This window comes from Sciurus carolinensis, chromosome 3 (genome assembly GCF_902686445.1).
Source record: "Sciurus carolinensis chromosome 3, mSciCar1.2, whole genome shotgun sequence".
In the NCBI taxonomy this organism is placed as follows: domain Eukaryota; kingdom Metazoa; phylum Chordata; class Mammalia; order Rodentia; family Sciuridae; genus Sciurus; species Sciurus carolinensis.
The window spans coordinates 137,515,785-137,530,295 of NC_062215.1; positions in this window are offsets into that span (position 1 = coordinate 137,515,785).

A 14,511-nucleotide genomic window follows, 5' to 3' on the forward strand; every position below is an offset into this window, starting at 1 on the left:
CCTCTACAATGAGAACTACAGAACACTAAAGAAAGAAATTCAAGAAAACCTTAGAAGATGGAAAGATCTCCCATGTTCCTGGATAGGCAGAATTAATATCGTCAAAATGGCTATACTACCTAAAGTGCTATACAGATTCAATGCAATTCCAATTAAAATCCCAATGATGTACCTTGCAGAAATAGAGCAAGCAATTATGAAATTCATCTGGAAGAATAAAAAACCTAGAATAGCTAAAGCAATCCTCAGTAGCAAGAGCGAAGCAAGGGGTATTGCAATACCAGATCTTCAACTCTACTACAAAGCAATAGTAACAAAAACGGCATGGTATTGGTACCAAAATAGACAGGTAGATCAATGGTACAGAATAGAGGACATGGACACAAATCCAAATAAATACAATTTTCTCATACTAGACAAAGGTTCCAACAATATGCAATGGAGAAAAGATAGCCTCTTCAACAAATGGTGCTGGGAAAACTGGAAAACCATATCCAATAGAATGAAATTAAACCCCTATCTCTCACCCTACACAAAACTCAACTCAAAATGGATCAAGGACCTTGGAATCAGACCAGAGACCCTGCATCTTATAGAAGAAAAAGTAGGTACAAATCTTCAACTTGTTGGCTTAGGATCAGACTTCCTTAACAGGACTCCCATAGCACAAGAAATAAAAGCAAGAATCAACAACTGGGATAGATTCAAACTAAAAAGCTTTCTCTCAGCAAAGGAAACTATCAGAAATGTGAAGAGAGAGCCTACAGAGTGGGAGAATATTTTTGCCAACCATACCTCAGATAGAGCGCTAATTTCCAGAATCTATAAAGAACTCAAAAAACTCTACACGAAGAATACAAATAATCCAATCAACAAATGGGCTAAGGAAATGAACAGACACTTCACAGAAGAAGATGTACAAGTAATCAACAGATATATGAAAAAATGTTCAACATTCCTAGTAAAAAGAGAAATGCAAATCAAAACTACCCTAAGATTTCATCTCACCCCAATTAGAATGGCGATTATCAAGAACACAAGCAACAATAGGTGTTGGCGAGGATGTGGTGAAAAAGGAACACTCATACATTGCTGGTGGGGTTGCAAATTAGTGCAGCCACTCTGGAAAGCAGTGTGGAGATTCCTCAGAAAGCTTGGAATGGAAACACCATTTGACCCAGCTATCCCACTCCTTGGTCTATACCCAAAGGACTTAAAATCAGCATACTACAGAGATACAGCCACATCAATGTTCATTGCTGCTCAATTCACCATAGCCAGATTGTGGAACCAACCTAGATGCCCTTCAGTTGATGAATGGATAAAGAAACTGTGGCATATTTATACAATGGAATATTACTCCGCAATGAAGAATGATAAAATTATGGCATTTGTAGGCAAATGGTCGAAATTGGAGAATATCATGCTAAGTGAGATAAGCCAATCTCAAAAAACTAAAGGACGAATGATCTCGCTGATAAGCGGATGAGGACATATAATGGGGGTGGGAGGGGTTAGCATTAGGTTTAGGGTTAGGTTTAGAGTTAGGCTAAGGAGAGCGGTAAGAATGAAGGAAAGAAGGACTGTATAAAGGGAAAAGGGTGGGAGGGGTGGGGGGGAAGGGAAAAAAAAGAAACATCATTACCCTATGTAAACGTAAAAAAATAAATTAAAAAAAAAAAGATACATCACATTTAACTCACTCAAAATACTAAAATTTTCTCTTTTTTTTGTGGTTGATGTTTTAGATAATTGGTCATTAGTTCTTTCCATTTGAATGGATATGTTTTCCTTATATTAATTGTGTATTTCAATTAACGGTATGTTTCAACTGTCCTAAGAATGTATCTTGACAAATTCAGTAATAGATCTTACATTAAATCCAAACTGGAAATATCTATAGTATTCAGGAAATTCTTCCTCAAAAATGTCATACTGACTTTGACCTTATCCTCTCCAGGGGTAGTAATATCCTCATGTGGTTTTTATTGTCACCATCTTTCATGCTCATATCAAATGATTATCCCTTTTCCTTAACACTAAATCAGTGTTTGTATGCCCTTACCTCTGGAAGTAAAGAATGTCCCTTCTTTCTTCCTCCAACTTTATAGGACAAATGTGCTTCCACATCGCCTGGCCTAAAGAAACAAATCTTCTACTTTATCACCAGTATAAGTGGCTGCCTTCCATCCCACTACTCTGAAGCTATAAACAGCTTGGTCCCATTTAACAGAAACAAGTGGTTAAAAAAAAGGGAGAAAAAGTAAAAACAGGGTAAGAATCTACTGAGGAGATAATAAGAGGGATAGGCACAGTAAATCACACACAGTACCTGGCCCAAGGTACAGATAATCACTTGAAAGACCATTCATTTTCTAACTCTGCCTGGAAGACTTGCAAAGCATCAGTTCTTTCAATTTAGTATAAGGATGAACTATCGAATCACTTGGGCAGCTTAAGAGTCTATGCTGAGGGAACTAACTTTAGAGATGTCACCTTTATCGATACAAGAAAAAAGCTGTAATAGTGGCTACATGAAGGTTGCCCTTACAGGTAGGTTTTATTATTTCCTGTTTTCTGCATATAACTCAGCTTACAAACGACAAACTTTAAGGAAAGAACAGTAGATTAAAATAAACCCTTTGCCAACGTTCTCCTAACTAGCAATGCTGCTTAGAATATGTGCCCTGGGAACACATAACCTCTCATTTTTTCAGAACTTTCTTGAAATATTCAAATTCTTTTTACAAAAACACAAAAGGTAATTGGTTCCAGCTGTGACTTCATTCCATATGTCCAAAGGTAGCATGATCTTCTACTCGTGAGTCTGGCAACATCTATTTTATTCTTTAGTTCAATGCTTTTTAAAAAATCAACTGTAAAATGAAAGAAAATTAATAATTAAATGAGATTAGACTATGCCTCATTTTGTAGTAGCTGGAATATTTCATATTTTACACATTTTCATTAATACACTTTTAAACATTTTTAATAGCTTAAATAATGGCTAGAATGACAGAAACCTTTCTACAGTCTAACATCTCTACTTAAATTTTATAAAAGTCCCATTTTGACTCAGAGAAAATATGAGTCATTGCCAAAATAGTATCTGTAAATTGTCTGATGGTTGATGGAACAGGTTGGCAAAGAATGCTGTTTATAACGGGGAGATTTAAATTTGCCCTTTTTATTTTTTTTTTGAGATAGGGCCTCACTAAGTTGCTTAAGGCCTTGCTAAGTTGCTGAGGCTGACCTTGAACTTGCCATCTTCCTGCCTCAGCTTCCCAAGTCCCTGAGATCACAGGCATGTGCCACAGTGCCCAACTCACAAGCTCTTTTTTAATCTACACAGAAGTATTAGTCATAAAGTGGTAACTGGATATTTCAATAACTAGTTCTTATCCTTCTATTCTTATACCTCCTCTTTGGTCAGATATTCCTAGAACAGCAGAAGAAAGGAACTTGTAAGCACCTCCATCTTATGTCAAAATCTCTTCAGTACTTTGAGTTAAAATAGCAAGTCATACTAATGTCTGATTTTCATTGCATGCAAGACCTTCACCAAAATATGCTCCAGCTGCCTGCCTGCCCTTAATTTGCACCCCTTCTCAGCCACATTTGTAGTGTTTCCCATCCTTCACAGGCCATTTCCCTCAGTTCAGCTTTGTTAATCAGAAACCAAGTGACGCCTCACTTGGACACAGCCCCCGATCTCAAATCCCCATGGTGAATAATTCTGTATAATTACTGGAATCCTTACTAATAATTATTGTGTTTTTTTCTCAGGGGTTTGCCCCTCCAACAGAGAAGGTCCTGGATAATGTTGATCTTAACCCACTTAGGGTAGGTAATGTGCTATAAGAGTTAACTACATATGAATTGGGAAATACCAGGATGATTCGGGGGAGACATTTAGGTTCTTCAAACAAAGTTTCTCCCTTAAAATGTAATACTCCTAGAAGGATATGGACCAAATGGTTGTGTCACTCTAAAATTTATGTTAAACTCTTAATTCCTAATGTGATAGCATTTAGAGGTGGTACATTTGGAAGATAAGTAGGTCATGAAAATGGGCCCCTCCTGTTAGGATTAGTGTTGCTATGAGCAGAGGTGTGCAAGAGCTTGCTTCCTGTCTTTGCTTTCTACCAGGTGAGAGCATGTCTACTGTTTACAAACCAGGAAGAGTGCCTTTGCTAGAACCTGACTATGCTGGCACCCTGATATCAGATTCCCAGTCTCTGGAGTAGGCTTTAACAGCAGCTCAAACTGAGGCAGGTTAAGTCAGCCAGCAAGCAAGGCACACAATAGATTTATAAAATCTTTTCTCCCTCAGTAAGTTTACACAAAATATGAAAGACAAGATGGAGGAGGAAAAAGATGCAATAAAAAAAGGTACAGTTTGCTGAAGGCTAAACATAGGTATTTTTTAAAAACATTCCTAGTCATACACACAAAATCCATAACTCATTGTATTAGTCAGGGTTATCTAGAGGAACAGAATCAATAGGAAGTATGATCATAAAAGGGGGATTTATTAGATTGGCTTACACGACCAGAAGCTGGATAGCCCACAATGGCCATCTGCAGGATAGAGAGATGGAAGAACCAATAGCTGCACAGTCCAAGAGGCAGAAGCCCCAGAACAAGAAGGATCAACAGTGCTACCCTAATTTGAGACCAAGGTTTCTGGAAACTACCTGAAAAATCACTGGTAGAGTCTGCTTTGGAAAAGTGAAGAAGCCAGATCCTCAGACGATCGAAGCAGCAAATTAATAACCCATTCAAGAAGAGCCAAGCTTGCATCTGCTGCTGCTTCCTTGTTCTTCCAACTTTTATTCCATCCTATTGGGTGGTGCTGCCCCTGCTTAGGGAGGGTCTCCACTTCAGTTCACTATCCCACGTTCCAATCATTTCTAGACACACCCTCATTGTCACACCCAGAAGTCTCTTAATCATTGGCATCTCTTAATCCAATCAAGTTGACAGTTCAAATTAACTATTACATTCATAATCCATAATCCATAACTTAGATCCATAAGCCCTCCTTTTCATTTCTACCCTAGAAATCCCAGGTGAAATTTAAATATTTTTATCAAAATAAATTTATTCTAGTAATAAAAATGAAGCTGATAATTTACATTTCTAAATAGAATCTGGAGCAAAGATATTACAGAAAGCCATTCTTAAGAAAATATTGGCTAATTTTATAATTTTGCATGAAATGTGATAGTTACATTATTTTTGTTGGTAATTAGACAATAATATTTATAAAGTATATATAAAGCATCTACTACATAAATAAATGAGGGTATTTGAGTAAGACTGTTTGTCAGCTTTTGGTTTGGTTACTATTAAAAATACCTAAGCTAATCTACTTATGAAATAGAAAAGGTTTATTTTGGCTCACAGTTCTGTAGATTCTAGTCCATGACTGATTGGTGCCATTGCTTTGGGAACTGTAGTGAGGCGGCACATCATGCACGTAGCTCATGGTGAAGCAAAGCAGCTCATCTCATGGGCAATAAGTGAAAAAGAGTGATAAGGAATCCAGGACTCCACAATCCCCTACAAGACTATGTCCCCAGTGACCCCAAGACTTCCCACTTCTTAAAGTTTCCACCACTCCCAAATTTGTCACTCAGAAAGTCAAACACTTAAGACCTGGATCTTTGCAAACAAGATCAAAACTATGACAAAGTAGAAACACGACCTAAAATAAGAAGCTTTATTAGCATTTGAGCCCAATTTCTAATTGATACTTCATAAAATTTAGAAATGTATTCATGCTTTTCTTTTTTTTCATATTTTTTTTTATTGTAAACAAATGGGATACATGTTGTTTCTCTGCCTGTATATGGTGTAAAGGCATACCATTTGTGTAATCATAAATTTACATAGGGTAATGCTGTTTGATTCATTCTGTTATTTTTCCCGTCCCCCCCACCCCTCCCACCCCTCTTTTCCCTCTATACAGTCCTTCCTTCCTCCCTTCTTGCCCCCCTCCCTAACCCTAACCCTAACCCTAACACTAACACCTCCCACCCCCTATTATGTGTCATCATCCACTTATTAGTGATATCATTTGTCCATTGGTTTGTTGAGATTGGCTTATCTCACTTAGCATGATATTCTCCAATTTCATCCATTTGCCTGCAAATGCCATCATTTTATCATTCTTTATGGCTGAGTAATATTCCATTGTATATATATACCACCTTTTCTTTATCCATTCATCAATTGAAGGACATCTAGGTTGGTTCCACAATCTGGCTATTGTGAACTGAGCAGCTATGAACATTGATGTGGCTGTATCTCTGTAATATGCTGATTTTAAGTCCTTTGGGTATAGGCCAAGGAGTGGGATAGCTGGATCAAATGGTGGTTCCATTCCAAGTTTTCTAAGGAATCTCCACACTGCTTTCCAGAGTGGCTGCACTAATTTGCAGCCCCACCAGCAATGTATGAGTGAACCTTTCTCCCCACATCCTCACCAACACCTGTTGTTGCTTGTATTCTTGATAATCGCCATTCTAATTGGGGTGAGATGGAATCTTAGGGTGGTTTTGATTTGCATTTCTCTTATTACTAGAGATGTTGAACATTTTTCCATATGTTTGTTGATTGCTTGCAGATCTTCTTCTGTGAAGTATCTATTCATTTCCTTAGCCCATTTGTCGATTGGATTATTTGCATTCTTGGTGTAGAGTTTTTTGAGTTCTTTATAGATTCTGGAGATTAGTGCTCTATATGAAGTATGATTGGCAAAGATTTTCTCCCACTCTGTAGGCTCTTTCTTCACATTGCTGATAGTTTCCTTTGCTGAGAGAAAGCTTTTTAGTTTGAATCTATCCCAGTTGTTGATTCTTGCTTTTATTTCTTGTGCTATGGGAGTCCTGTTGAGGAAGTCTGGTCCTAAGCCGACATGTTGGAGATTTGGACCTACTTTTTCTTCTATAAGATGCAAGGTCTCTGGTCTGATTCCGAGATCCTTAATCCATTTTGAGTTTAGTTTCGTGCATGGTGAGAGATATGGGTTTAGTTTCATTTTGTTGCATATGGATTTCCAATTCTCCCAGCACCATTTGTTGAAGAGGCTATCTTTTCTCCATTGCATATTTTTGGCCCCTTTGTCTAGTATGAGAAAATTGTATTTATTTGGGTTTGTGTCCGTGTCCTCTATTCTGTACCATTGATCCACCTTTCTATTTTCGTACAAATACCATGCCGTTATTGTTACTATTGCTTTGTAGTAGAGTTGAAGATCTGGTATTGCAATACTCCCTGCTTCACTCTTTCTGCCAAGGATTGCTTTAGTTATTCTGGGTTTTTTATTCTTCCAGATGAATTTCATAATTGCTTGCTCTATTTCTGTAAGGTACATCATTGGGATTTTAATTGGAATTGCATTGAATCTGTATAGCACTTTTGGTAGTATGGCCATTTTGACAATATTAATTCTTCCTATCCAAGAACATGGGAGATCTTTCCATCTTCTGAAGTTTTCTTTAATTTCTTTCTTTAGTGTTCTGTAGTTCTCATTGTAGAGGTCTTTCACCTCTTTTGTGAGATTGATTCCCAAGTATTTTATTTTTTTCGAGGCTATTGTGAATGGGTAGTTTTCCTAAATTCTCTTTCTGAAGATTCATCACTTATGTATAAAAATGCCTTAGATTTATGTGCATTGATCTTATATCCCACTACTTTACAGAATTCACTTTACTTTCACTTCACTTTACTTTACTTTACTGAATTCACTTATGAGATCTAAAAGTTTTCTGGTGGAATTTCCTGGTTCCTCTAAGTATATAATCATATCATCAGCAAACAGGGATAGTTTGAGTTCTTCTTTTCCTATTCGTATCCCTTTAATTTCTTTGGTCTGTCTAATTGCTCTGGCTAGAGTTTCAAGGACAATATTGAAAAGAAGTGGTGAAAGAGGGCATCCCTGCCTTGTTCCAGTTTTAAGGGGGAATGCTTTCAGTTTTTCACCATTTAGAATGATATTAGCCATGGGTTTAGCATAGATGGCCTTTACAATGTTAAGGAATGTTCCCACTATCCCTATTTTTTCTAGTGTTTTGAGCATGAAGGGGTGCTGTATCAAATGCTTTTTCTGCATCTATCGAAATAATCATGTGATTCTTGACTTTAAGTCTATTGATATGGTGAATGACATTTATTGATTTCCTGATGTTGAACCAACCTTGCATCCCTGGGATGAAACCCACTTGATCATGGTGCACTATCTTTTTAATATGTTTTTGTATGTGATTTTCTAAAATTTTTTGAGAATTTTTGCGTCAACGTTCATTAAGAATATTGGTCTTAAATTTTCTTTCCTCGATGTGTCTCTGTCTGGTTTAGTATCAGGGCGATATTGGCTTCATAGAATGAGTTTGGGAGGGTTCCCTCCTCTTCTATTTTATGGAATACTTTGAGAAGTATTGGAATGAGCTCTTCTTTAAAGGTTTTGTAGAACTCGGCTGAAAACCCATCTGGTCCTGGACTTTTCTTTGTTGGTAGGCTTTTGATGACTTCATCTATTTCATTACTTGAAATTGGTCTATTTAAATTGTGTATGTCCTCCTCGTTCAGTTTAGGCAATTCATATGTCTCTAGAAACCTGCTGATGTCTTCGAAATTTTCTATTTTGTTGGAGTATAGATTTTCAAAATAGATTCTAATTATGTTTTGTATTTCAATCGTGTCTGTTGTGATATTTCCTTGTTCATTCCGAATTTTGGTGATTTGGGTTTTCTCTCGTCTTCTCTTTGTTAGTGTGGCTAAAGGTTTATCAATTTTGTTTATTTTTTCGAAGAACCAACTATTTATTTTGTCAGTTTTTTGTATTGTTTCTTTTGTTTCAATTTCGTTGATTTCAGCTCTGAGTTTAACTATTTCCTATCTTCTACTGCTTTTGGTGTTGGTCTTTTCTTCTTTTTCTAGGGCTTTGAGCTGTAGTGTTAGGTCGTTTATTTGTTGAGTTTTACTTCTTTTATTAAATGCGCTCTATGAAATAAATTTTCCTCTAAGTACCGCTTTCATAGTGTCCCAAAGATTTTGGTACGATGTTTCTTTGTTCTCATTTACCTCTAAAAATTTTTTAATTTTCTTCCTAATATCTTCTGTTATCCATTCCTCATATAATAGCATATTGTTCAATCTCCAGGTGTTGGAGAAGTTTCTGTTTCTTACTCTTTCATTTATTTCTAACTTCAATCCATTATGATCTGATAGAATACAAGGTAGTGTCTCTAGCTTCTTGTATTTGCTAACATTAGCTTTGTGGCATAATATATGGTCTATTTTAGAGAAGGATCCATGTGCTGCTGAGAAGAAAGTGTATTTGCTCTTGGTTGGATGGTATATTCTATAAATGTCTGTTAAGTCTAAATTATTGATTGTGTTATTGAGATCTATGGTTTTGTTGTTCAATTTTTGTTTGGAAGATCTGTCCAGTGGTGAGAGAGGTGTGTTAAAATCACCTAGTATTATTGTGTTACGGTCTATTTGGTTTCTAAAATTGAGAAGGATTTGTTTGACATACATGGATGAGCCACTGTTTGGGGCATAGATGTTTATGATTGTTATATCTTGCTGATTTATGCTTCCCTTAAGCAGTATGTAATGTCCTTCTTTATCCCTTCTGACTAACTTTGGCTTGAAGTCCACATTATCTGAAATGAGGATGGATACTCCAGCTTTTTGTGCATGGTATGTTTTTCCCCATCCTTTCACCTTTAGTCTGTGGGTTATCTCTTTCTATGAGGTGAGTCTCTTGCAGGCAATATATTGTTGGATCTTACTTTTTAATCCAATCTGCCAGTCTATATCTTTTGATTGATGAATTCAGGCCATTAACATTCAGGGTTATTATTGAGATATGATTTGTATTCCTGGTCATTTGGTTCATTTTTTAAATTTTATTTATTTATTAATTTTGGACACACCTTGGTTCCTCCTTTATTTGACAGTTCCTTTAGGATAATTCCTCCCTTGCTGATTTGCTTCTTTATTTTTTATCTCTTCCTCATGGAATATTTTGCTGAGAATGTTCTGTAATGCTGGCTTTCTTTTTGTAGATATTTTTAGCTTTTGTTTATCATGGAATGATTTTATTTCATCATCAAATTTGAAGGTAAGTTTTGCTGGGTATAAGGTTCTTGGTTGGCATCCATTTTCTTTCAGAGCTTGAAAAATGTTGTTCCAGGCCCTTCTAGCTTTTAGGATCTGAATTGAAAAATCTGCTGATATCCGTATGGGTTTCCCCCTGAATGTAATTTGGTTCTTTTCTCTCACAGCCTTTAAAATTCTGTCTTTATTTTGTATGTTAGGTATTTTCATTATAATGTGCCTTGGTGTGGGTCTGTTGTAATTTTGTGTATTTGGAGTCCTATAAGCCTCTTGGACTTGATTTTCCATTTCATTCTTCAGATTTGGGAAATTTTCTGATATTATTTCATTGAATAGATTGTTCATTCCTTTGGTTTGTTTCTCTAAGCCTTCCTCAATCCCAATAATTTTCAAATTTGGCCTTTTCATGATATCCCATAGTTCTTGGAGATTCTGTTCATGATTTCTTACCATCTTCTCTGTTTGTTCAACTTTGTTTTCAAGGTTAAATATTTTGTCTTCAATATCTGAGGTTCTGTCTTCTCTCTTCTGTTCTATCCTATTGGTTATGCTTTCTATGGAGTTCTTAATTTGGTTTATTGTTTCCTTCATTTCAAGGATTTCTGTTTGGTTTTTTTTCAATATCTCTAACTCTTTATTGAAATGATCTTTTGCTTCCTGTATTTGCTCTTTTAACTGTCGATTGGTGCGTTCATTCAATGCCTGCATTTGCTCTTTCATCTCATCATTCAATGCCTGCATTTGCTCTTTCATCTCATCATTCAATGCCTGCATTTGCTCTTTCATCTCATCGTTTGCTTTCCTGATCATTTTAATTATGTACATTCTGAACTCCCTTTCTGTCATGTCTTCTGCCATGCTGTCTTTGGATTTTATTGATGTAACATCTAGATTTGTTTGGGGCATTTTCTTCCCTTGTTTTCTCATATTGTTCAGGAATCAGTGGGTCATTAAGATATTGCATATTTCCTCTATTGACTTATAATGTCCCTGAAGATTGCTAGTATACCCCTCTTATCCTTCAGTAGCCTGCAGTCTTGGAGGAAGTTGATAATGAGGTGCTCCACAAGGAAGCTGCCTCTCTAGGGTTGGTGACCCTCAGGTGGGGTATATTCCCTGATAGTGGGCAGAGGTGCCTCCACTTGTTGACCAATGGTCATCCAAAGGGGAACTAGGCTGCAGGCTGAGGCAAGGCCTGTTTGTGCCTGTGTCTCTGGTTTTACCGACCTTGTGGGAAAACCTCACCCAGCGGGGAAGACTCACCCGGTGGGGAGGTCTCGCTGGTCAGTTCCCCTCCTAGAGGTTCCCCTCAATCTACAACTACCACCTAGGCTGGGCTACCTTCCTCTGCAATGTTCCCAGGGGCCCGGACCTACCTCCTGGGCCTGGGAGCCTCACCCTTCGCAGGCGAGTCTCCTTAGGCTGCCTCTCCTCAGACAATCTGCCCGCAGTCCTGGAAACTTCGCTCCGCCCCAGGCGTGTCTCTCTGCGGCTCTTCCAGCAAGAAGCCGACTAGGTCCTGGTACCCTGCTCTGCACCTAATCGCCTGGCTATGCGTCCCTTCCTCTGAGCTGCCACCTGGAGACCCGTACAATAGCTCCAAGACCCAGAGACCTGCCACACACCTCTTCCTCTGGACAGCCGCCTGGTGTTCCGACGCAGTCACTAGGAGTCCAAGCAACTCACTTCGCGTCTCCTCCTCCCGCCAACCGCCCGTAGCCCTAGGCAGTCACTCCGAGTCCAAGTGACCCACCCTCTTCCTCCTCCTCCTCGGGGTAGCCCCCTGGGTGTTCAGGAGCAGTCGCTTGTAGACCAAGGGACCCACCGTGCTCCTCCTCCAGGCAGGCCACCGGTGTTAAGGAGCGGTCGCTTTGAGTCCAAACAACTCACCACTCACCTCCTCCTCTGGCAACCGCCTGTGGCTCTGATGCAGTCACTCCTAGACCAAGCGACCCGCCGCGCTTCTCCTCTTCCTCCGGACAGCCCCTCGGTGTTCAGAATCGGTCGCTCTGAGTTCAAACAGCTCGCCATGCAGCTCCTCCTCTGGCAACTGCCTGTAGCTCTGATGCAGTCCCTCCTAGACCAAGCGACCTGCCGTGCTTCTCCTCTTCCTCTGGGTAACCCCTCGGTGTTCAGAAGTGGTCGTTGTGAGTCTAAACAGCTCACCACGCAGCTCCTCCTCAGGCAGCCACCCGGAGCCCCAGTGGTTGCTCCAAGTCCAAGCGCTGTGCTGAGCCGCCTCCTCTACGATGATCCCAGTTGTTGGTGTTTACCGTTCCAGCAGGGGGAGGGGCGTCTCACCGAGCAACTCTACTTCACAAAGTTCCCTGCGTTCAGGTGCTACCGCCCCATCCGGGACGCCTCCCCAACGGGAGAGACTCACCCAGCGGCTTTGAGTTGATCCCAAGTCTTTCACTATCTCCTCTTTTGAATCCTGCGTCCTGGAGCAACATGAAATGCAGCTGCCCTCTAGTCCGCCATCTTGAACCACCTCATACTTTTCTTAATAGTAATAGATGAAAAAGCTCAGGTGTTTGATCTCAATTTACTTAACCTCTAGCATTCTTGGTATGCACTTTTCTAAATTTTTATCCTCAATTCAGTATGCCCTGAGTTCATAAAATCAATTTTGGGACTGTTGGTGTAAGTGTAAAGAAATGGGCTTGGAAGATAGTTGATTCACGTCTCAAGTCTTGTTGTGCAACTATTTCTTCTTTTCTTTTTTTCCTGCCATTCTGGCAGTTGAATAAACACAGAGTCTCACATGTGCTAGGCAAGCACCCTACCACTAAGCTACACTCCTGCTCTCTACCTGTGCAATTCCTGAACACAGATAAGCTATTTAGTTGATTGAGTATATAGTCCCTTCATGGAACTAAATATTTCTCTCTCATAAAAGTATCATCAGTAATAAATGAGAGGGGCTTTGCAAGATGGTGGAGTAGAGAAGGTCGCTTTCCTGGTTGCTCCATGGTAAGAAACCAAGAAAGCAGATTGGCAGCTTCTCAACAAGGTGTGTGGAAAAAGGGAGAGGGAAATTTACTGGGAATTAATACTGGGCATTCAAAGCAGATTGGGGACTCAGGAGGTTGAATATAACAAAATAATGAAGAAATCCCCAGTGCCATTGCCACTGCCAATGGAGGTAGCAACAGCAGGAGGAGTCCCCTCTCGCCCCCAGAAGCAAAGTAGAAGGATAAAGGGATTAAAGGAACCCATATTTTTAGGAGGCCTGAGGCATGTCTGGGTATGGAGAAATCAGAAATAAAACACACTGCCCAATTAACCTGAAAGGTATGCTGCACAGTATCCTTGTTCAAAGAAGAACTAACACCAATATTCCTCAAATTATTCCATGATGTAGAAAGGGAAGCAACCCTTCCAAATTCATTCTATGAAGCAAGTATCACCTTGATACCAAAATAAGATGAAGATACCATCAAAGAAAGAAATCGTCAAACCAATATTCCTGATGAATATAGATGCAAAAATTCTTAATAAAATACTGGGAAATCACATACAAAATATATTAAAAAGATAGTGCACTATGATCAAGTGTGGTTCATCCCAGGATGGCAAGGTTGGCTCAACATAAAGAAATCAATAAACATAAGTCACATCAAGAGACATAAAGACAAGTGTCACATGATTATCTCACATCTGCAGCAGAGCACAGAAGAGCAATGTAGGGAAGTAGATATAGGAGAGTAACTGGAATGAGGGGAAAATACAATGAAAAGCTCATGCTCCTAGCTCTCAGTTCAAAGTAAGTCCTACCTAAGAGATGCTCCACATAGATTGTCTTTGAAGGTATGATTGCAGTCGGGAACACTAGTCAGGCATGTCTGCAGGTGAATCTTGATTTTGTCATTTGATTACAAACTGTGTGATCTTGGGTAAGCAAATAGAAAATGGGGATGATACTGTATGCCCCAAGGTATTATGTGAGCATCAGATGAAGTAATGTTACAATGGGCATCACGTTCGGTAAATATTTGTTTTTATTCTGATAGGAATCGTAAAGCAACAACAAAATAAAGACAGAATTTGTAAGAAAAAAAATTGCATGATTATCTTAATAGATGAAGAAAAAACACTGAACAACATACAGCACCCATTCATGTTCAAAACACCAGAAAAATTAGAGTAGGAACATACCTCAACATTGGAAAAGTCATACACATTAAGCTCAAGGCCAACACCATTTTAAAGGGAGAAAAACTGAAAGCATTCCCTCTAAAAACTGGAACAAGACAGAAAGGCCCTGTTTTAGCACTTCTATTAAACATAGGCCTTAAAACTCTAGCCAGAGCAATTAGACATAAAAAAAAAGAAAATTAAAGGGATACAAATAGGAAAAGAAGAGTTCAAACTATC